At 41.5% G+C, this 21,514-nt stretch overlaps 1 protein-coding gene and 1 pseudogene across 2 annotated transcripts in view; one reads left to right on the top strand and one right to left on the bottom strand.

The window, feature by feature from the left end:
- Positions 1-10,387, top strand: part of LOC101037705 (small ribosomal subunit protein eS24 pseudogene) — an 88,489-nt pseudogene extending 78,102 nt beyond the window's left edge.
- LOC101038016 (uncharacterized) overlaps positions 1-21,514 on the bottom strand; it is a 443,760-nt gene that overhangs the window by 393,314 nt on the left and 28,932 nt on the right. The gene's annotated exons all lie outside the window — the stretch shown is intronic.

The raw sequence follows: 21,514 nt of genomic DNA on the forward strand, positions 1-21,514 counted from the left end.
TAGTGTTAACACATTTTAAAATTATATATCTATCTATCTATATAGATAGATATAGCTATAGATATTCATTTTGAAAAATACAGAAATGACGAAGAAGGAAGTAAAAACCTCCCAGCTGACACTTAAAATTTGTCCCATCTGACTTTTTCTAAGCATCAATATATATTTAACAGTATATACATATTACTTAATGTTTTAAAATTCGTAATGGTATATGTATTTTCTTGTAGACATTCCTTTAAACGCTGTATGATGGGTGCAGGCTAACCTGCGGGGCTGTACTGTTTTATAGCAAAAAAAAAGATACTTGTGCTGAAATTCTAATTTTTATGTTTCAAAGGGGGGTATTGATTTATTAAATTAATTTTTAAACTTTACTCAAGGTGAAGTCTAAGGTGAAGTCTTATCTAAATCAATTCCAGGAGTTATGGGGCGTGGAATCTGCCAGATAAGCCACAGCATTCTATGTCATCAAGTCACAGAAACTGGTTATTTCTGCCTTGTCTTGCTTTGGGGGTGAAACAGATGTGGCTTCTTTCATTTCCCACATCGTTATCCAAAACGGACATACACCCTCCCATACTCCCTCTGCTTTCTCCTTCCCTGACCTATCCCCTGCCCGCCCTAGCCCCAATATTTCTCTCATGGATAACAAAACGTTTGTACAACTCTTGGCTGGGCGCGGTGGCTCATGCCTATAATCCCAGCACTTTGGGAGGCCGAGGCAGGTGGATCACGAGGTCAAGAGGTCAAGACCATCCTGGTCAGCATGGTGAAAACCTGTCTCTACTAAAAATACAAAAAAATTAGCTGGGCATGGTGGCGCGTGCCTGTAATCCCAGCTACTCAGGAGGCTGAGGCAGGAGAATTGCCTGAACCCAGGAGGTGGAGGTTGCGGTGAGCTGAGGTTGCGGTGAGCCGAGACCACGCCATTGCACTCCAGCCTGGGTAACAGGAGCGAAACTCTGTCTCAAAAAAAAAAAAAGAAAAAAAAAAGTTTGTACAACTCTTCCTTTTGAATGCATCTTCCACACTGGGTCAAATCTAAAATACACCTGCATATGCCACATCCACTAAAAATCATTACAACAGCTTCTATTTGAACATGAGCACGTCCCGTCAACCTGACCCCCGATACATGCTTTTCAGACATTATCATATCTTTCTAGCAATTGTAAGAGACAGATGCTGTTATTTTACTGTTAGAGATAAAGACTCTTACAGCTGAGGTATGTTAAATAAATTGCTCAAGGTCACACAGCTAGGAAAATTTAGGGCAGCTTGACTCTGGAACCTCTAACATTTGTTAACTCAAAAAATTTCATGACTACTGCCATCAACAGCAGTAGTTCCCAACATTTTCTTCAATCAAAAATGTTGCAGACTTCAGGCAACTGATGTTTAACTCTTAATATCTGTTGATCAAGAAGATGTACAATGGTCAAAAAAAAAAGCACTATGGCCTGGGCAAGGTGGCTCATGCCTATAATCCCAGCATTTTGGGAGGCCAAAGTGGGTGAATCACAAGGTCAGGAGTTCAAGACCAGCCTGGCCAATGTGGTGAAACCCTGTCTCTGCTAAAAGTACACAAGTTAGCTGGATGTGGTGGCACATGCTACTTGGGAGGCTGAGGCAGGAGAACAGCTTGAACCCAGAAGGTGGAGGTTGCAGTGAGCTGAGATCGTACCACTGCACTGCAGCCTGAGCAACAGAGGGAGACTCTCTGTCTCAAAAAAAAAAAAAAAGAAAAAGAAAAAAAAGATACTATGAACTTAGTAACCCTATAAATAAATTCTGGTGAATGACTTACAATATCGACCAGCTAAATACATTTGGAAGAAAACTCCTATTTCTTTTAGTGGTTCTGATGACCAAGTCTATAGACCATGCTTTGGGTGGGTATGAATGTGTGGGTGCTCTTTTATAAGAAATGTGGTCTTCCATATGTTTTGGAATCTACAGATTAGAAAACCCCTAGAATGGAAGCTAAAGTCCATACTCCTTAGCATTTGAAATGCCATTAAGTTTCCCAGTCCGGTCCCAACTTACTTTTCCAACTGTATTTTCTGTTACCCCATACCACATACCCTATGTCCTACCTCTAGTTGTGTTAGATAAGCATTCCCAAATTACTGGATACCATGCACACCATGCCTAGAGGGCCACAGCCATTTCTGCTGCAATTTTCTACCTGAAGAACTCAATGTCCTTTGAAACAGAGCTCAAACATCTCCAGCCCTATGGAACTATTCCTGACAACACCCGATCCCCTCAAGGCGAAATTAACACATCCTTCGTCCATATGATCACAGCCTTGTGATGGTAAGTCACACACTACAAATAAAAGGACATGCATCTCCGTATCTAGCTAGCTGACCACTCTTCTCATCCAAACTTCCCGAGGGCAGGGATGGTGCTTATTCCTCAGTGTCTTAGCCCCCATCGCCATTCCGGAAATATGGCAGATGCTGTTTGTAAAATTAATAAACGATTATCAGTGCCAAGCTGGCTAGTGATTTTGCCTGGGGAAGTCAGTTTGGAAAACAGCTCTGACCACTCAAGCAGCTTTCTTTAGCATGCTGTAATTGGTTGATCATCTGTAAGCCACAAAATTCACAATGACCCTCACAATGTCCTCCAAAAGGAGAAGACACATACGCTATGAACTGGAAAATCTGAGCTCAGGTCCTGGCTTTCCTACTGACCAGCTCTGTGACCTGGGGCAAGTCACATTCCCTCTCTGATCTATTTTTTCGCTGAATTGTGGCAGGGGTATGGGGATGCAAAAGGAGGCCTCCTCCCTGATGCAATTCTCTGACTCGCAAAGGTATGGACCACAGTTGGCCAACATTTTCTGATGAGGATCGGAGAGTCAATATTTCAAGCTTTCTTGGCGTATGGTCTCTTTCACCATGACCCAAATCAAATTCTCCCACTGTAGTGTGAAACCGCTACAGACATTAGACAAATTATTGGATATAGCTGTGTGCTAATAAAACTTTATTTACAAGAACAGGTGCCCAGAGGCCATCTTTGCCTCCTCCTGGTCTGGATGAATGCCTCCATGCTGCCATTCAGTTGACAGAGCTTGATATGAGGCTATATCTCATGGACTGTCCATCCCAAAGCTCTGTCCATTTCAAAGGGACTTAAAAGAAGGACAATAAAGATTACCATTCCCCAACCAGGAACTTGACAAGAAGGAAGAGACTGCATAGTCAGAGGTTTATAGCAAGAACAAAATTTAGTGGATGAGAACATGGACAAAGTTAACTGAAGAAAGATAATCACTGCCAACACCAGCAACCCCATCGGCAATGCCCCTGCCCTAGCCAGCACCTGATGAAATATAGTCATGAATTTAAGAAAAGACCGTGTCCTCAAAAGGAGGCTGGGACTGGCTTAGCCAGGAAAGCACAAAGTCCCTAAAGTCTACAAGGTTGTCGGGGAGAAGAGAGTGGCTTCCCAGGCAAGGCGCCCTAGTGAGATGACTGGAGGAGCTGCAGTCAATGACTGATGTGTCTCTGGTTGCACTAGAAAGGCCATCCTCCTCCTGAGACGCACAGAGTGGCAGGCTGTGTCAGCTTGGTGACACTTAACAGTCAATTCATCCCACTCGCTTGTTCTGATTCCCTGCTCACCAAGCAACCACCTGACTCCATATGGATCTTCCTTAGAGAACATGTGCACTGTGACTACTGCTGATACCTGCAGCCAGACAGCAGCAATTTCTCAAGGCAAATCAATAAAGTAGTTTCCAGGCCAGGCACGGTGGCTCACGCCTGTCATCCCAGCACTTTGGAAGGCTGAGGTGGGCGGATCACGAGGTCAGGAAATGGAGACCGTCCTGGTTAACGTGGTGAAACCCTGTCTCTACTAAAAATACAAAAAATTAGCCGGGCGTGGTGGCACACACCTGTAGTCCCAGCTACTTGGGAGGCTGAGGCAGGAGAATCATTTGAACCTGGGAGGTGGAGGTTGAAGTGAGCCAGGATCACTCCACTGCACTCCAGCCTGGGCGACAGAGCGAGACTCCGTCTCAAAAATAAATAAATAAATAAAGTAGCTTCCAGTTAGAATTTACATTCCCATGCAGCTTGACCAAGAGAGAGAATGTGCTGATCACGTGGGCCTGAGAATATGTTAGTGATGGTTTCCACCGCAAATTAACATTCTGGCATAACGATCACATGGGCCTGAGGATATGCTAGCATAATGGTCTCAACTCAGGCTCATCTGTGGCATAGCTCTCTGAATCAGCACAGGAAGCCCTGGACACAGACCAGAAGCCATCCTTAGTCTCCAGAAGCAGGAGCAGAGGGTGGCGATCGTATTCAGGTCCAGCCAGCCCTCACTGACAGCATGGCTTACACACCACTTCTGTTTCTACTCACTTTCAAATGATTTTCACAGAGCTGTTTAGAATGATGAAGCTAAAAAACTTGGTGCTTCAGGAAAAAGTTTCTGTTTGCCTGCCTATGCATGTATAGAATGCAAATTGGAATAAGATTTAATTAAGTGACGTAAAATCCAGAGCAAAGTAAGTACGTGCAACAGCCAAATACACACAGTACCAATTAGTGGCTGGTACAGCGGCCACATAACAAAGGTGCAATGAACAGTTTATGGTGTTTTTGTTTAAATCTCAATCACAGTGAAGGGTCAATGATGCCCAGAAAATGCTAGCTCTTTTGCCCTATTAAGCTGGAAACAAAGGCTCAGTATAGAAGTTAGAAAACTTTTAGCCACAAAAATATGATGGTGAATTATGCCTCTTAATAATATGCATGGGGCAAAATGAAAGAGCATACCAGAAGGTCAGTGCCTGTTTGCCTAAATCTTGCCAGGATATGCAAGGCCAAATGCCCCCAAACCAAGGAAGGAAAACAAAACTAACTGCAAAGCAGCAGGAATGCAAAGCACCTCCTTTCCGGTTAACTGTGACGTAATTCATTTTTCTCCTTCTGTTCCAGAACTTCTAATCTATAGGTCATGCTCATACCCACAGAAGAACCAAGGGAGTAAGGGAGCTGCCAGTTTCCAAAGGAAACGCTTACTTTCCATTTGCAAAGCGTTTCGCTGGGAATGCTGTGTTGAGTTACACCATCCAACTAGGAATTAAATATATTATGCTCTTTGGTAAATTATCAAAATGTCAACCAACAGCTACAGTGGAGACCATCTGAACTGCCGAGAGTTTTAACACTGTGATTTTAGCAAGAAAGAACATTTCCCCCTGCTGTTCAGTCTTTAGCTAGGTTCATCCGTGACTGTGATCTGCTCACAGATGTGTGCATCCAACGTATACATGAAGACAGCCACACACTTTTGTTCATAGGTTTTTACTGGAAATTTTCACATAGGATTCATTAAGCGAAGGTATGCAGCATGGTCAAATTGTCATTTCGTAAGTTTATCTACCCACCATAATTTGGGAGATGGCTTTGTTTCTCTGACTACCGGACTTCCTAGAGACTCCGTCTTTGTTTCCCATAACATTTGCACAGCGCCATGCACATGAGAAGCACTTACACATTTGGTGAAAGATTCATCTGCACAATATCAATGCAATTAAGAGAAATCTCACCTTTCAAGTGAATTTATGATAAAAGCAAAATAAGCGTAACAAATTTTCAAGCTCTGCAGTTCTCTAACTTCTATAGAAAACTATTCAGTATTTCTACCTCAAAAACTCTCCAGGGAAGGATAAACATACATATTTTTCTATACTCCCCCCAAAGCAGGAAAAAAGAGCAACTTTATTTGATTGGTGCAAATTGATAGATCATCTTTTGAGATTCATGTGAAACAGCTGAATGTTGCAAGCAGCGTGCTGTCAAAAACTGTCAAGTGAACAATTATTGATTGGTGCATTAAAATTAAAAACGCATGTAGGTTAATAAATGAAGATGGCTTTAAGAAAAAGCATGTAATCTGCAATGAGAAAAATCAGACAGTGAATGTGCCAATCAGGCCTGTAGGACTTAGAATGAAAGATTAAAGAGGAAACAAGAATAAGAAGATAAAAATTAACCACACAATGGTCTTTGTGACAGCCCATGACAGGCTGAGACAGGCTCTCCTGATGGTCACATCCCACCTATCCTTCCTGTTTCAGCCCCTGACATAAATACTGTGGATTTCCCGGGTTGGTCCTAAATCCAATGACCACTGTTGTAAGAGAGAGGAGAGGTCCTGGTACAGACACAGAGGAGAAGGCCATGTGAAAACAGAGGCAGAGACTGAAGTGATGCGGCCGCAAGCCAAGGAAAGCCTGTAACCACCAGAGGATGACAGCGGCAAGGAAAGGTTCTCCCAACAGAGCTTTGGGAGGGAGTGTGACCCGGCTGACACTTGATTTCAGACGTCTGCCCTCCAGAACTTTGAGAGAACAAATTTCTGTTGTTTTAACCCACCAAGTTTCCGGTCATTTATTAGAACAACCTTGGAAAACCAGTAAGAGTTTCCCATCACAATTAGAGTAAAATCCAAGCTCTTGCAGCCTCTAGATCAGGCGTCCCCAAACTGCGGCCCCCTGAGGCCATTTATCCGGCCCCCCGCCGCACTTCAGGAAGGGGCACCTCTTTCACTGGTGGTCACTGAGAGGAGCACAGTATGTGGCGGCCCTCCAACGGTCTGAGGGACAGTGAACTGGCCCCCTGTGTAAAAAGTTTGGGGACGCCTGCTCTAGATCAACTCAAAGGCTCCCTGTGGCCTCAGAGGCTTCACCTGGGCATTCTCTTCCTTTGCAGTGCTCAGCCCTAGATTCTCATCTCACCCTCCACCACCCCCATCTTCCAGGGCTAGCTCCTATACCTGACTGCGGTCTCCATACAAAAGCCCGTTCCATAAGACTTTCCCTGACTCCACTGAGCAAAAGATTCCTCCCCTTTGCCCCTGCCATCCCTCTTTCTCCCAACATATCCTGCTCCATTTTGGAGGGTCTGCAAATAGAGTCTACTTACGCAATTTACTCGTGGTTGTCTCCACTAAGGGAACATTACCTCTCTGACGGCAGGGACTTAGACAACCTTGTCTGTTCTGTTACATCCTCAGTGTATAGAATCACGTCTGGTGCGGAAAAGACGTTCAATAAATACTTGGTTGTATAAAAATGAATAAATTATTTTTCTGTGCTTTCACTCAATTATAAAAGCCTGACTTGATTAGCACCATCAAGACATATGAGCTTAAAACATTCTCTCCATTGCAAGACCAGCGTGCTTCTATTATTTTTGAAAATACCCTTCTCCAATGCTCTTCTCTTAAAACTCAGTTGATCCAAACATGGCTTTTCTACTTTTATTAATTGGGTTGAACTAAAACATGGTCTAAAGGAGAGGCCTAAATCCTTTACCTGTCAGAGATGTGAGCCTGAGATGATTATCCTCGTTGAGCCTGTAGAAAAGAACGATAAAACGTGCTGTATCTATATCCTCGGGGCTGCCATGAGAACCGATTGAGGTAACCCATTCAACAAGATATTTCTTTAGATACTGTTCTGGCCAGATACTGTGCTGGCACAGTGACATATCTAGAACCCAGGCAAGAAACGTCTCTCCTTATCAAGCATATATCCAGGCACACTTTGCAAACTGTCAAGACTCATGCAGATGTAATGGAATCTGGGATTTGTGCTAGACACACCCAGAGGATAGCCAGCTCCCCCATTCCAAATTATTCCTGCTCTGCACACCTCTTAATACAAACACAAACCAGAAGACGGTTCCCTTAAGACAGCTGTCAGTCTTCACTCACTCACTCACACATTTTTCCAAATGTTCCTCATTGGTCTCCTGCAGAGCAATTTCTAATACAGATCAAAATCAGGAGGTTACGGCACGCAGTCATCTCAAAATGTAGCTGCCACAAACCCTGAAACATTATGTTTTCATTATTTCAGAAGAGACAAATTACCTTTTAAATATATACCAAGTGGCTGGGCATGGTTGTTCATGCCTGTAATCCCAGCACTTTGGGAAGCTGAGGCAGGAGGATTGCCTGAGGCCAGGGAGCTTGAGACAAGACTAGACAACATAGTGAGACCACATCTCTATGAAAAATTTGAAAATTAGCCAGGTATGGTGGCACGTCCCTGTAGTCCTACGTATTCAGGAGGCTGGAGCAAGAGGACTGCCTGAGCCTTAGCATGTGACGCTGCAGTGAGCTGTGATCACGCCACTGCACGCCAGCCTGGCTGACACACGGAGACCCTGCCTCTTTAACAGAAATAAATCAATAGGTCCCAGGTATGTCTGCAATGTAGATTTAAAGCAACAGTTTACAAAATGGCCCTGTCATGGTTATTTTTAACTGAATAAAACAGGTTGCTTATGGCTTGTTTTCTGTCACTCAGCCTCAACACCCTCTTCCATTTGTTTTCCTCAGAAGATGTGCCTATCTCGAAATTCTAAGTAAGTGGTTCCTATGAACCTTTCGAGAAACAGATTTCTTCAAGGATCTAATGAAAAGCTACCAGCCTCTCCCAGAAAAACCCACATAGGCAGAATGTCATGCTGTATGTAATACAGTTCCTGGGGGAGCCTTGGGACATTCTGGAAAAGTTCACTGATCAGAAATGATAAATTCCCAACCACCGTATCGTAGTGGCCATAAAGGGGCACACACAGCGGCCCCACCTGATCACCGCAAAGATTCGTGCTTCTAGTCAGCCTACACGATCAGGCACTGACTCACAGCAATGTAACTTGCAAACTATGCAGCATTAACTGGCGTTGAGGAAATGCAGGAGATAACGAGTCCAAGCACGCACATTACACGTCTCCCGAACGGCACTGCAGCAGGGGGTGGCTGCAAGCCCGGCAACAGGAGATACATTCGTTAGTCATGACCTCCCAATGACAAAAAAGGGCCCAGAGTTCAGCAAACGGGGATTATTAGAAATTTTACAAGAAAATGGAATCTGAACCTTTTAATTTTACCAAAATGTGATTTTCTGCCTTAAATTCAAAATGCATTTACATGCTCCATGTCCTGTGAAGTTAGAAAGAAAAGATATATTTAAGTAAATAAAAGCCAAAGGAAGTGCTCACTAGTAATAGTCTTATTACCAAAAAAAAGGATCTCCTCCCACCCCCCGCTTTTTGTTCAATAAAATTGATTCCATACACTGAACCATCTCACTATTGCTCTTCTTGGCTACATGTGTAAGAGTGCAGAACCCACAGTAAATAACAATAATAAAAAAATCCAAAATAACAGGAAACATCTAAGATTATCCAGAGAAGATATGTCAGATTATAAAGTCTCTGAGTCATAATAGTAATCAAACCTGAGTCTATATTGGCTTTCCAAAATACTATTAATATTTCCTGAAATAAAAATTGAGGTGTAGTTACTCAGGTTCTCTAGTGAGTCAATGCATCTAATTTGCCAAAGCTGAAATATACTGTTGCTTTCCCCACACTGAGAATGCAGCGTCAGTAACAATACTAGTTTCCTACTCTGCTTCAAAAGATCTGTTATGTTTAAGAAGTTTAAACACACACACACTCTCTCTCTCTCTTACACACACGCAGATGTATAAAATATTTTCTACCAAAGAAGGTATAAGGTGTTTTTACCCAACAACTCTGAATGTGTGTGATCATGCATAAAGTTGTCTTTAAGTCCTATTGGTATGCTACATTTAAAATATTTAAGACTGTGTTCCTATAAACATTTATGCAGACTTCTCAGAAATAAAAGAGAATTCTACTAAGGATTAAAAGTCATTGCCGTGATTTATAAACTATTTCAACTAAAAATTCTAAACTCTGAATTATTTATTTTTCAATGGGAGAGATCATTCCTTCCAGAGAAAGAATAACATACTACATTATCATTTTTCCTATTTTAAGTCTCCAGGTGTAACATCTCTCGGGACACTTTCATTTTAGAAAAAAATACTAATTTTTGTGTGGTCCCTTAAATAACAATCTATCCTTGTGCTGCAGAAATGAATTCAGCTACCCACCGTCGATAGGCCGTCATCAGGAACGACAGAGTAACTATCCGCACTAGAAAGTTCGTGACCAACCGACTGCTTCAGAGGAAACCAATGGTCAGGGATGTCCTTCCCCCCGAGAAGGCAACAGTGCCTAAGACAGAAACTCAGGAAAAACTAGCCAAAATGTACAAGACCACACCGGATGTCATCCTTGTATTTGGATTCAGAACTCGTTTTGGTGGTGGCAAGATGACTGGCTTTGGCATGATTTATGATTCCCTGGATTATGCAAAGAAAAATGAACCCAAACATAGACTTGCAAGACATGGCCCGTATGAGAAGGAAAAGACCTCAAGAAAGCAACGAAAGGAACGCAAGAACAGAATGAAGAAAGTCAGGGGGACTGCAAAGGCCAAGGTTGGTGCTGGCAAAAAGTGAGCTGGAGATTGGATCACAGCCGAAGGAATAAAGATGCTGCAATGATGTTATCTATGGCCATTGTGGATTTTTCACAAGAAGCTTAATAAACTAAAAACTTTTGTGTGTCTGGTTGTTTGAGAAAACAAAACAAAACAAAACAAAACAAAAACAACAAAATAAACTACCCACAGTCAGCTTACATGTAACCTATTACTATAAATCAGCTATAAAAACTAAGCTACAATCATTACTTAATCCTAAAAGAAGGAGAAAGAGACAAAACTCAAATACAATCTTTTATAGATAAAAGCATATTATATATCACCCCTTTGGTTAAACCTTTTTTTAATGGATCCAGCAAATTTCCCCTCATAGGCTAAATTTCTTTAAGCTTTTCTGGACAAATTCCCTGCATTCAACAGAATAAGTTCCAATGTTTAGTCAGAAAAGAGACTCTGGAGCATTAAGATAATTATACAATTTCAGCTTCTAAGTATATATATTTTTAAAATTAATAACATAGTGTACTTCCTAACTTAGAAGAAAATTTAAATTACAAAGAATCTGACATTTTGAAATTTCTAAACCCAAAAGCCATTAAAAAACAGCCTATGAGCCAAGCAGCTTCACTAAATGCTTCACAATACATTTCACAGTATAGTATTTCCACAATATGAAACTTTCTGGCTATTGTGCAATTTCAAATTCATGTCCATTTTCACTCCACTGTTTGTTTGTTTTTTTTAAACATAGACTAAAGCATGTTGATTCTAACACAAATCATAAAAGAGATTACGAGGAAAGTTCAAAGTAACCTCAAGCATGATGACTTCATGTTCAAAAGATCTTTCTCATTTAAATGTTATTATCCAACATTTAAATCTCTGCCTCTGTGTGACTCACATGCCTCAGACCGGAAGTTCAGCCCAATCAGCTCTCCAAACTGATTGGTGGGGGAAGTACATAATTCATTGTCTTAAACTCAGAGTGACTGGCATTCCCTTTAACTGGCCAGTGTGTCTAAATATGGAAAAACTTCATGAGAAACTGAAACAGGCAAAGAGGAAAAAAAATTACTGGCACCAGTCCTTCACTATGAATCGAGAAAAAATTCATAAAGTCTCCAAAAGAATTCTTTAGGTGTCTATTTGATTCGTAGGAATTCCAATGCCTGTGATTTTCAGTTCTATAGGCATCAAAGTTTTCTTCTAAGCATGTATGGGTAATGGAAGAGCTAGAATATCTTTCATGACAATAGCCTCTAATCAAACCCAGTGTTCATCCCCGAGAGATGACCTGTGCACTTCACTCCATCCATCACAGGAAACTAAATATACCACCAGGGCAAGACAGAGTGAAAAACTGCCATTGGAGCTGTTTATTTACAACCTTGCTCTGATCTAAAACTTTCTTTGGGACAGAGTCTTGCTCTGTCACCCAGGCTGGAGTGCAGTGGCACCATCTCCGCTCACTGCAACCTCCGCCTCCCAGGTTCAAGCGATTCTTCTGCCTCAGCTTCCCAAGTAGCTGGGATTTACAAGTACACACCACCATGCCCAGCTACTTTTTGTATTTTTAGTAGAGATGGGGTTTCACCATGTTAGCCAGGTTGGTCTTGAACTCCTGTCCTCAGGCGATCCGCCTGCCTCAGCCTCCCAACGTGCTGGGATTACAGGTGTAAGCCACCGAGTACGGCCTGCTCTAAAACTTTCTATGGGGCAACCTCTCAGACTCGAGTTCTATGTACAACATGTTTCAGCCTTTGCAAATACGATAGATGCACTGACTTACTTGCTAACGAACCTGAGGAATGACGCCTTAATTTTAATTACAGGATATTTTAATAATGTTTGGTAAAGCTGATACAGAATCAGGTTTGATTACCGTCATGACTCAGAGGCTTTATAATTTGACATATTTTCTCTGGATAACTTTAGATTTTTTTTCTGGTTATTTTGGTACTGGGTTGCAGTACCCAGGTGGCACCTAGTCTTAGGGCTGTGAGGATCCCCCCACCGCCTGAGCTCAGTCACTATTAGCAGTTTCACCAGAGAAAGAAAGTGGAGAAGTCCAGGTTACGTGAGTTTCCCTGAGAAACACAACTTATTTTAATGTCAAACCTGTTAAATTAAGTTATGGTCCATTTAAGAGAAGGCAGATCAGATGACTAAAAATAACTGTTGATTACATTTTGAAGAATGAAAGTAGCTATATCGTTTTACAACATGAGCCCCTGGAAAATTAAAATGAAACTATGTTAATTTCCTTTGGCTTTAAATGGTGCATCTTCTTGTACAGTTGGACACTGGACTCCTCTGGAGCCTTCTTAAGTGTGAGAGCTGACTTTTCTGTGTTTATTCAGGTTTCGAGAACTGCTATTTATTACTCTGCTACTGCTCGTGTTTTCATTCCAGAGGAGTGTGATTGTTAATTTGTTATTGCGAGTTCCTTAAGGAGTCAAAACATCCAAAGAAAAGCATGAACTACACACAGCAATAAAAGCTAGAAAATGTCTCAACAACATGGAAATGACTCATTGCTAAAGACATGGGGGATTAAGAAACACTCTCCCATTCAATTCAGGGTAAATTTGTTCAGATGAAACAAACAAGAAAAAGAGCTAAATCCAGTTTTTGAATCAGAAACCGAATTCAGAAGAACGTCTTGGTTGAAATGCCCTGTGAAAATAGGTTTAAAGTATTTCTCTCCCTTCCTCTCATCAGTAAGGTCAATAATCACTTGCACTCATTGTGTATATTTGGCCCAGCAACTACTCGCACATTCTCGCCTTCAACAATATTTATGCCCAGATAAGGGAAAGAATCATCCGTTCACAAGTCGACTATGTTTATTCCAACACTTTCCTGCACCATTTTAAAAGAAGAGAGAAAAAAGCATCAAAGAAAGCCTAAGTATTCCTAAGGAAAAAAACTCAATACATACAGACCTTTTTAATCAATTCCGATCCAGGTACTCAAGGACCAAGTGCACGTGAGCAGGAACGACTGGTAAATATTTGCTAAATAAAGGCAGCTGGTATTTCTCTGCCTGCTTTGCCCCTAGCCCTCTGAATCCTCCTCCCCACAATACCCCCATAATTTTCCTGTTGGCCATAGTATAGAACTCAATCACTGTATTAAGATGAAGCCCTAGAAAATAGCTTCTTATACTCTGCGAACTGTAAGAGGGAGGGGTTCCCAGTTCTGCCCACTAATATTAAGAGATTTTAATATGTATAATATCTTACTGTCACTGCTAAACTAAAACACTAAGCCAGAACTCCTCTTTGTGGATGATGCCAATTACCATTTTGAAATGCAAATTACTAAGACCTCTTACACCCGATTACGTAGATTATGTATGGCATAGAATAATTTCTTGACTGGGCATGTTGGCTCACACCTGTAGTCCCAGTACTTTGGGAGGCCGAGGTGGGTGGATTGCTTGAGGTCAGGAGTTCGAGATCAGCCTGGCCAACATGGTAAAACCCCATCCCTACTAAAAATACAATAAATAGCTGGGCGTGGTGGCAGGTGCCTGTAATCCTGGCTACTCAGAAGGCCGAGGCAGGAGAATTGCTTGAACCTGAGAGGCGGAGGTTGCAGTGAGCTGAGATCACTCCATTGCACTCCAGCCTAGGCAACAAGAGGGAAACTCCCATCTCAGGAAAAAAAAAAAAAAAAGAATAATTTCTTAACAGGTGGATTGCTCAAGAGTTCAAGCCAAATGGAGTATAATTAGACACTGAATATACTACTTTCTCAGTCTGAGTCAGTATGACAAATATTACAAAAGCTATTTTTTTTCCAGAAAGTCATTACAGTTTGAAACAGATAGTGACTTACTACCAAAAGCCTTTTCAATTGTGAAGTGCATGCTCTGATGTTATTAAATATACAAAGGTGGTTACAAACATAAATAAGTAACCAAGACTGTTTTCTCTTTCTCTCCTCTAGTAAATTATGTTAATTAAGCAAATTAAGATGAGTAAGTTCAAAATAGTTTATAATTGTTTAAAACTTTCAAGTATCAGTAAAACCACAAAGCAAATAGATGTATTTAAAATAATTTAAAAATAACTTAATTTTGGGTCTATATATAACTATTCGGTAAGAGAAAAAATGAAAACAGAAATAATTCCAAAGTGAGGTTCGATGCTAAAAATTTGAACATCCATCTCTATCAATTATCTCAACACACAAAAAAAGTTACTACATACTCAGTAACTGGGTTCAGACAAGACATCTAATATGAATAAGAAAACAAGTTCAAATTACAAAGTTTTAAGGAGAAATATAGTTTAAACTCTCTTAAGTACTTACAAAAAACTTCAAAATGATCATTGAATTACTTAATGAATAGACTACGAGAGCTTATATGATACTGTGATACATGATTTTATATATATATAATCATATAATACATGTGGCTAAAAACAAATTTCCTTTGTTATTTACTCTTAACTGTTATTAGTCTGTGACATATTCTTTTTTAGCAAAAAAACACTTTTTCTAGGAAAATTACTAATATAAATATTAATTCAATGTGCACATGAATTCAGACTATAAAAGGATCAAAATTAACAAAACTTCTGTCCACTAAAGGTGAAAATTCATCAGAGACCATTTCCTTCATTCACCAAGCAGAGATGCCAGTGGGCACAAAAACAATTTAAGCCATAACTGAGCAACTTGAGACTACACATTCATTCACTCACTCGACACGTATTTATATAAGGGCAAATGTGGAGGTCACTTGGTCCAGACCCACATTTTGCATGAGGAGCCTCTGAGGATGACAGAGCGCAAATGCCTGGAGCATGCTCAGTTTATCCCAGAGAAAGGGCTGGAGAGGAGAGCAGGCCCCTTCCCTCCCTGCTCCTTGCTCTTTCTGCCAGACTACCCTGGATGCTGAGAGGAGGCAAAGCCCTCCAGTCGCATGGAGTCTGACCGGGACACAAGACATCTAAGCCACAAAATGAAGCAATCAATGGCAGGATCAAATAAGCTGTGCACACAGGGCAGGGGGCTGGGGGGGATGCTGGCTTGGGCTGAAACAGCTGGGGAAAGCGTTCTGTCCTGGAGAAGCGGAGATTCACGCCGGGCATGCACAGTGGGGTGGAATGAGGACAGGTAAAGGAAGAACGGCTGGGAATCCAGAGCAAATCAGGGTGCTCAGAAACAGGGTATGTGTGGGCAGCATTTGGGATGCAGGGCAGAAACCAGGTTCTGCCCACCCTTTCTACAACTCGAGGCCTCCCTCTCACCCACTCCACTACCACCATCACCCACATGCCTGGTATTCTGCCCTAAATACTATACAAATAAATCTGAAAACTCCAAAGGAGAATGTTAACATCATCATAGCAGGTCAAGGGTGACTACTAGTGGTATTAGGTATATTGACTTTCTTACTCCTTACATTGACTATAATCCCCACCCTTCAGATGAAGAAACTGAGGGACAGTGAGGTTCAGTGACTTGGCCAAGGTGGGAAGTGCCAGGGCTGGTATTCAAACCAGAGAGATACCAAAATTCTGTTATGGCCAACCACAGCTGAGCACACAGGCACAACCTTCACCAAGTGTGGGCCTCAGCTGCAGGAGAGCTTGGCACCCCCTTCCCCATCACCTGGCTTCTATTCCTTCTAGTTGTCCTTCTGAGTTTAGTCTTAGTTGCTACGGGTTTTTAAGGTGCTATCACACCTCCAGGGCTACTTCCAAAAGCCTATTCGAGCTGACTCAAGGGCAAGGTTCTTCAGGGACCTCAGCAATCCAGACACTACAGACATCTGAGAAATCCTGAAACACGGCTTCCTGCAGAATGATGACCGCCCGCCTCTCCGGCAACTGAGAATGGATTTTAAAAACATCCTCCTTTACTGTACAAAGTATCTGGTCACAAAGTTTGTTATTGGCAGAACCAGGATTAAAAATTGTGACCTCTGCCTTTTGTCTCTCTCACCCTTATTCTCCCAAGGTGTATATTTATATGTTTTGCAAAGTAGCCAAAGGCAGACTTCAAAAGGAGCTTTCCTGTAGGGTTAGTGGTAAATGAATAAGGCTGGACTGAGAGAGCAAAGAGAAAATGAGTCATGGATATTGTGTTAAATATATAAGCGTTTGCTGGCTTTCTTTGAAATATTTTCTCATCTAAACTTGGAGCTGTTGGCTTTGTATTTACTCACCCTGAAACTGCATCTGAGACTCCAGAGTCAAGCTCTGAATAACATTCAAAGCCTGTATTCTTTCATTCGACTTTTAGGCATTGCAACTTGTCATACCTATGTCCTTTTTACAGAAATGCAACTTAAATGAGGCAATAGCTGAAATGGCTTCACCAGGGAGATGTGGTTTAGCACCATGTCGCAATCTAGCCGTCTAACCCTCGTGGAGGTCTCTGAGTTGTGGGAACGTTACCAGCAATTGGTTTACTGAGATCTCACAGCCAACACTATGATGCTTTGGGTGCTGCTAACTAAAAGGTCCCTCTTTGTAATTATCTATTGCAATGGTTATTCAATTTTCTTCTGCGGATTCTGGCCCTCCCACCTGATTGCTGACACGTGGAAAATGGCTCTCTGAACATTAATCACATAGGGTATGTAAGGACCAAGGGCTAGCAGTGTGTTTGGCACATAGTAGGTGCTCAATAAATGTTGATTACCTTTCTTCCTTTTTCCCCAAGTGAATGAAAAACCTCTCATCTCAGAGGTGTCAACAGATTAGAAAGAAGAAACTTTAAAAATTGGCCAGGTTCAGTGGTGCACACATGTAATCCCAGCAATTTGGGAGGCTGAGACTTGAGGTTGGGAGTTTGAGATTACCCTGGCCAACACGGTGAAATGCTGTCTCTACTAAAAATACAAAAATTAGCCAGGCATGGTGGTGCATGCCAGCAGTCCCAGCTACTAGGGAGGCTAGGGCAGAATTGCCTGAACCCGGGAGGCAGAGGCTGCAGTGAGCCAAGATTACACCACTAAACTCCAGCCTGGGTGACAGTGAGTGAGATTCCATCTCAAAATAAGTAAATAAATAAAAATGAACAATAACTTGCAATTTCCTTAATAAAATTAAATGTCTGCATATTAAATGAAGTTTGTTACTGCTTGATTACAATTTAAATTCTAAGATTATCACTAAAAATCCCTTTATAGATAGAAGTTATAGAAAAAGATGTATGAATGCAAAGCTTTCTAGTTAAAAGGGTAAAATGGGGTGTATGTGTATAAAATATGTTTTTATATCTATATAACATATTTATGTATATTATATATTTATACCTATATAATCTAAAATAAAATATTTATGTATAACATATACATATTTTTTGATTCTACAAAATACAGAAAGAATATTACAAGAAAATGTCCTACCTTCTTAGGAACCATGTGTACCAAGACTCTTCAGGAATACACCCTGCATGAAGATTGTATTCTTGCCCACTGGCCTTTCCTAAAAAAAATCTCTCTCAAGTTCTCCTTTTGTGAACTTCAGTTACTGCCTTTCTACTGGCAAAACACAACCACACATATCTTTCAAAAGCTAATTGAAGCATAAAGAAGTTAAACATGATTTATTCAAGGTCAAATTTCAAGTCAGTGGAAAAGCCATAAACACAGCCCTTCCTCTGCTGAGTGTTCTGGGTGCTGGGCCATGCTGCCCAGCGAAATTTTGACTTTTGATTGGTGTTTTCAAAATTCCCTTGTGTATGGAAAAGTAGCTCATACTGACAAGATGGAAGAAGCTTGAACAAATATCATTAACGTTGCACAATTTCACATTCCTGGACCTACGACATGTGCCGTTAGTTTTTAACACATGCATTTAAAACTCCCTTAAAGAGTCGGTATAACTGGCTCAAATACCTACAAACGGAAGAAGGTTTAGTAGCCTCAAATATACTCTGTTTTCCCTTTAAGTGCAACTGAATCACAATTCATGATAAGCAGTCTGTGCAAAAAGAAATGCTCTGCGTTTAAGAGCTACACGAAACTGCACTAAACCCCATTCTAAGGTAAGACCCATATTAACAGAGCCAGGGAAGAATGAAAAGATGGTTCTGGCCGCACAAGATGTATTCAGGGGGAAAAAAAATCACAAGCACTGAGCTGCAATGAGAAATGAGGGCACCATAGCTGTCATTAAAAAAAAAAATTTTACAAGCATGTGCAGATTCAACAGATAATGAAAGAGACTTTTTTTTTTCTTTCTTTCTTTCTCTTTAATAAAAAGGGAGGTCATTCCTCTTGCTTTCAGGACCTTGAAAAATAAACCAGAGCGGCCAAGGGCTGCAGGGCTCTGACTGCCTGGTGAAGACAGACTTTAGCAGGAGAAACCTAATCCCAGGGAGTTGTCTGTACTTTGCTTTCTGCTACCTCACCAGAAGACTACGTGATCAAACAAATCGGGCATTTTCCCCCGTGATATCTCTGTAACATGAAAAAGCACATTTGCCATTTAATTTTCACCTAATTGTGTTGCTGTTTTCTTCTCTGCCTCCTTCCCCAGCCTACCCCCATCCCTCCTACACTGGCATTCTATGTGGTCAAAGAATCTGTTTCAGTATTAGTGTTCAATATAGCAAATGTCAAGTAAACACTCTACACATTTCCTGTCCTATTTAAAGCATCCTAAGCAATTATTTGCTCTAAAGTATTAAACTGTAAATTTTCTTAGCTAGTGCCAATTCCTATAGCAATAGCTGTCACAGAAAAGTACTTCAGGGTACTCAAATGGCTTTTAAATCAGCAACACTCATGCTACATTTGCTGAGACTTTTCTAGCTATATTTTTATGGCATGTTTTTGAGACAATGGACTAACTGCAACGAAGTGTCATAGGTAGCTCCTTTTTTTTTCATTTGAAGCTTAATGGGCACACTGCAATCTTTCAACACAATTTTTCTCGAAGCAAAAAGACAAGAGATAGAGCATAAAAACAGGCAGACACACAGAGGCACACGTCAGTCTTATTGTTATACTGCTTGGTATTATAGGCTGGAATCATGACCAGTGGTAAATATCATTCTGGCTGGGCGTGGTGGCTCACACCTGTAATCCCAGCACTTTGGGAGGCTGAGGGGGGGTGGATCACTTGAGGTCAGGAGTTTGAGACCAGCCTGGCCAACATGGTGAAACCCCATCTCTACTAAAAATACAAAAATTGGTCAGGCGTGGTGGTGGGCACCTGCAATCCCAGCTACTCAGGAGGCTGAGGCAGGAGAATTGCTTGAATCCAAGAGACGGAGGTTGCAATGAGCCGAGACGGCACCACTGCACTTTAGCCTGGGAAACAGAGTGAGACTCCGTCTCAAAAAATAAATAAATAAATAAATAAAAGATCACTCCATTTGATAAAGCTCCAAATCATAATAGCTGATAAAAGGGTCCCCAACAATAGTTCTACAAAGGGTGCACACTGTATTTACATACACCAATGCGTGCAGCACTAGAGAAATATTAAGGTTGGGCGCGGCGGCTCACATCTGTAATCCCAGCACTTTGGGAGTCCAAGGCAGGGGATCGCGAGGTCAGGAGATCAAGACCATCCTGGCTAACACAGTGAGACCTCATTTCTACTAAAAATACAAAAAATTAGCCAGGCATGTTGGCAGGCACCTGTACTTCCAGCTACTTGAGAGGCTGAGGCAGGAGAATCGATTAAACCCGGGCGGCAGAGGTTGCAGGGAGCCGAGAACATGCCACTGCACTCCAGCCTGGGCAACAGAGCAAGACTCCATCTCAAAAAAAAAAAAAACATTAAAAAAAAATTAAGCAACCAAAACATACACATGTAAATGTGCAAATGACTAATATACTTATAAATGTGTGCCCTTATTAAGCACTTTTATGTTTAGCTAGATGTGGTTCTTTTGAAATCTTTTTAACTTCATTACATGTTTTTGTAATTTCATGGAAGTAAATTAAAAGTAACATAGTTCTAAATCTTAAACAGCTAAGACTGCATTAAATTGCCATCTCCTCCTACAGAATTGTATGGCCCTTGAAAAAACTTCCATGCATGAGTGCAATTTGCAACCAAAACCAAAAGCCTCTTTACTTATTTTTTAAATGTAGGGAATCATTCAAATATATTTTCCAAATGATGAAAGAATTCTCTTATTCCTGCCACGCCAGGACCAATTCTGAGTTTCACACCCACTGTACCAGGTATTACTACTTGCTGAAAGGCTGCAGTAAAGCATTAAGGGACAACAAGTTTACATTATCTTAACATGTTCCACTTAATGGTTTTTGATTGTGTTATGAAGTGCCCTCACACTGGTTCCCAAAAACGTTTTGCTATTTTAAGAGCCACACTGTTAAGAACCACATGTCAGCCAGGCACAGCGGCTCACATCTGTAATCCCAACACTTTGGGAGGCTGAGGTGGGAGGATGGCTTGAGGCCAAGAGTTCGAGGCTAGCCTTGGCAACACAGCAAGACCCTGTCTCTACAAAAAAATTTAAAAGATTAGTTGGGTGTGATGGTGCACAGCTGTAGTCCCAGCTAACTGGGAGGCTGAGGTGGGAGGATCACTTGAACCCAGGGGTTCAAGGCCACAGTAAGCGATGATCGTGCCACTGCACTCTAGTCCAGACAACAGAGTGAGAACTGGCCTCTTAAAAAAAAAAAAAAAGGGAACCACTGGCCGGGTGCTGGGGCTCATGCCTCTAATCCCAATACTTCGGGAGGCCAAAGTGGGCACATCACTTGAGTGAGGAGTTCAAAAGCAGCCTGGCCAACATGGTGAAACCCCAGCTACTCTGGAGGCTGAGGCAGTAGAGTTGCTTGAATCTGAAAGGCGGAGATTGCAGTGAGCCAAGATGGTACCACTGCACTCCAGCCTGGGTGACTGACAGAAAGAGACCCCATCTCAGAAAAAAAGAACCACATGTCTGTAGAGTTAATATTTGTGAATTATAACTGGATAAGCTTGTAAGACATCTGTTGGCACAGTCATATGAAACCCTCCTTCTCAGGTGTTCTGTTTGCCACAGACATAACACACTTTACTTGGAAGGGCATGCATCCTTTGAGTGTGGCAAAAATATTGTCATCTCACCAAGAACCCCCCAACACTAGTCACGACACAGACCTGGGCATCCCAGCAAGGAACACTCTCCTTAACCTTTTAAAGGAGGT

The sequence above is a fragment of the Saimiri boliviensis genome, chromosome 4 (genome assembly GCF_048565385.1).
Source record: "Saimiri boliviensis isolate mSaiBol1 chromosome 4, mSaiBol1.pri, whole genome shotgun sequence".
In the NCBI taxonomy this organism is placed as follows: Eukaryota; Metazoa; Chordata; class Mammalia; order Primates; family Cebidae; genus Saimiri; species Saimiri boliviensis.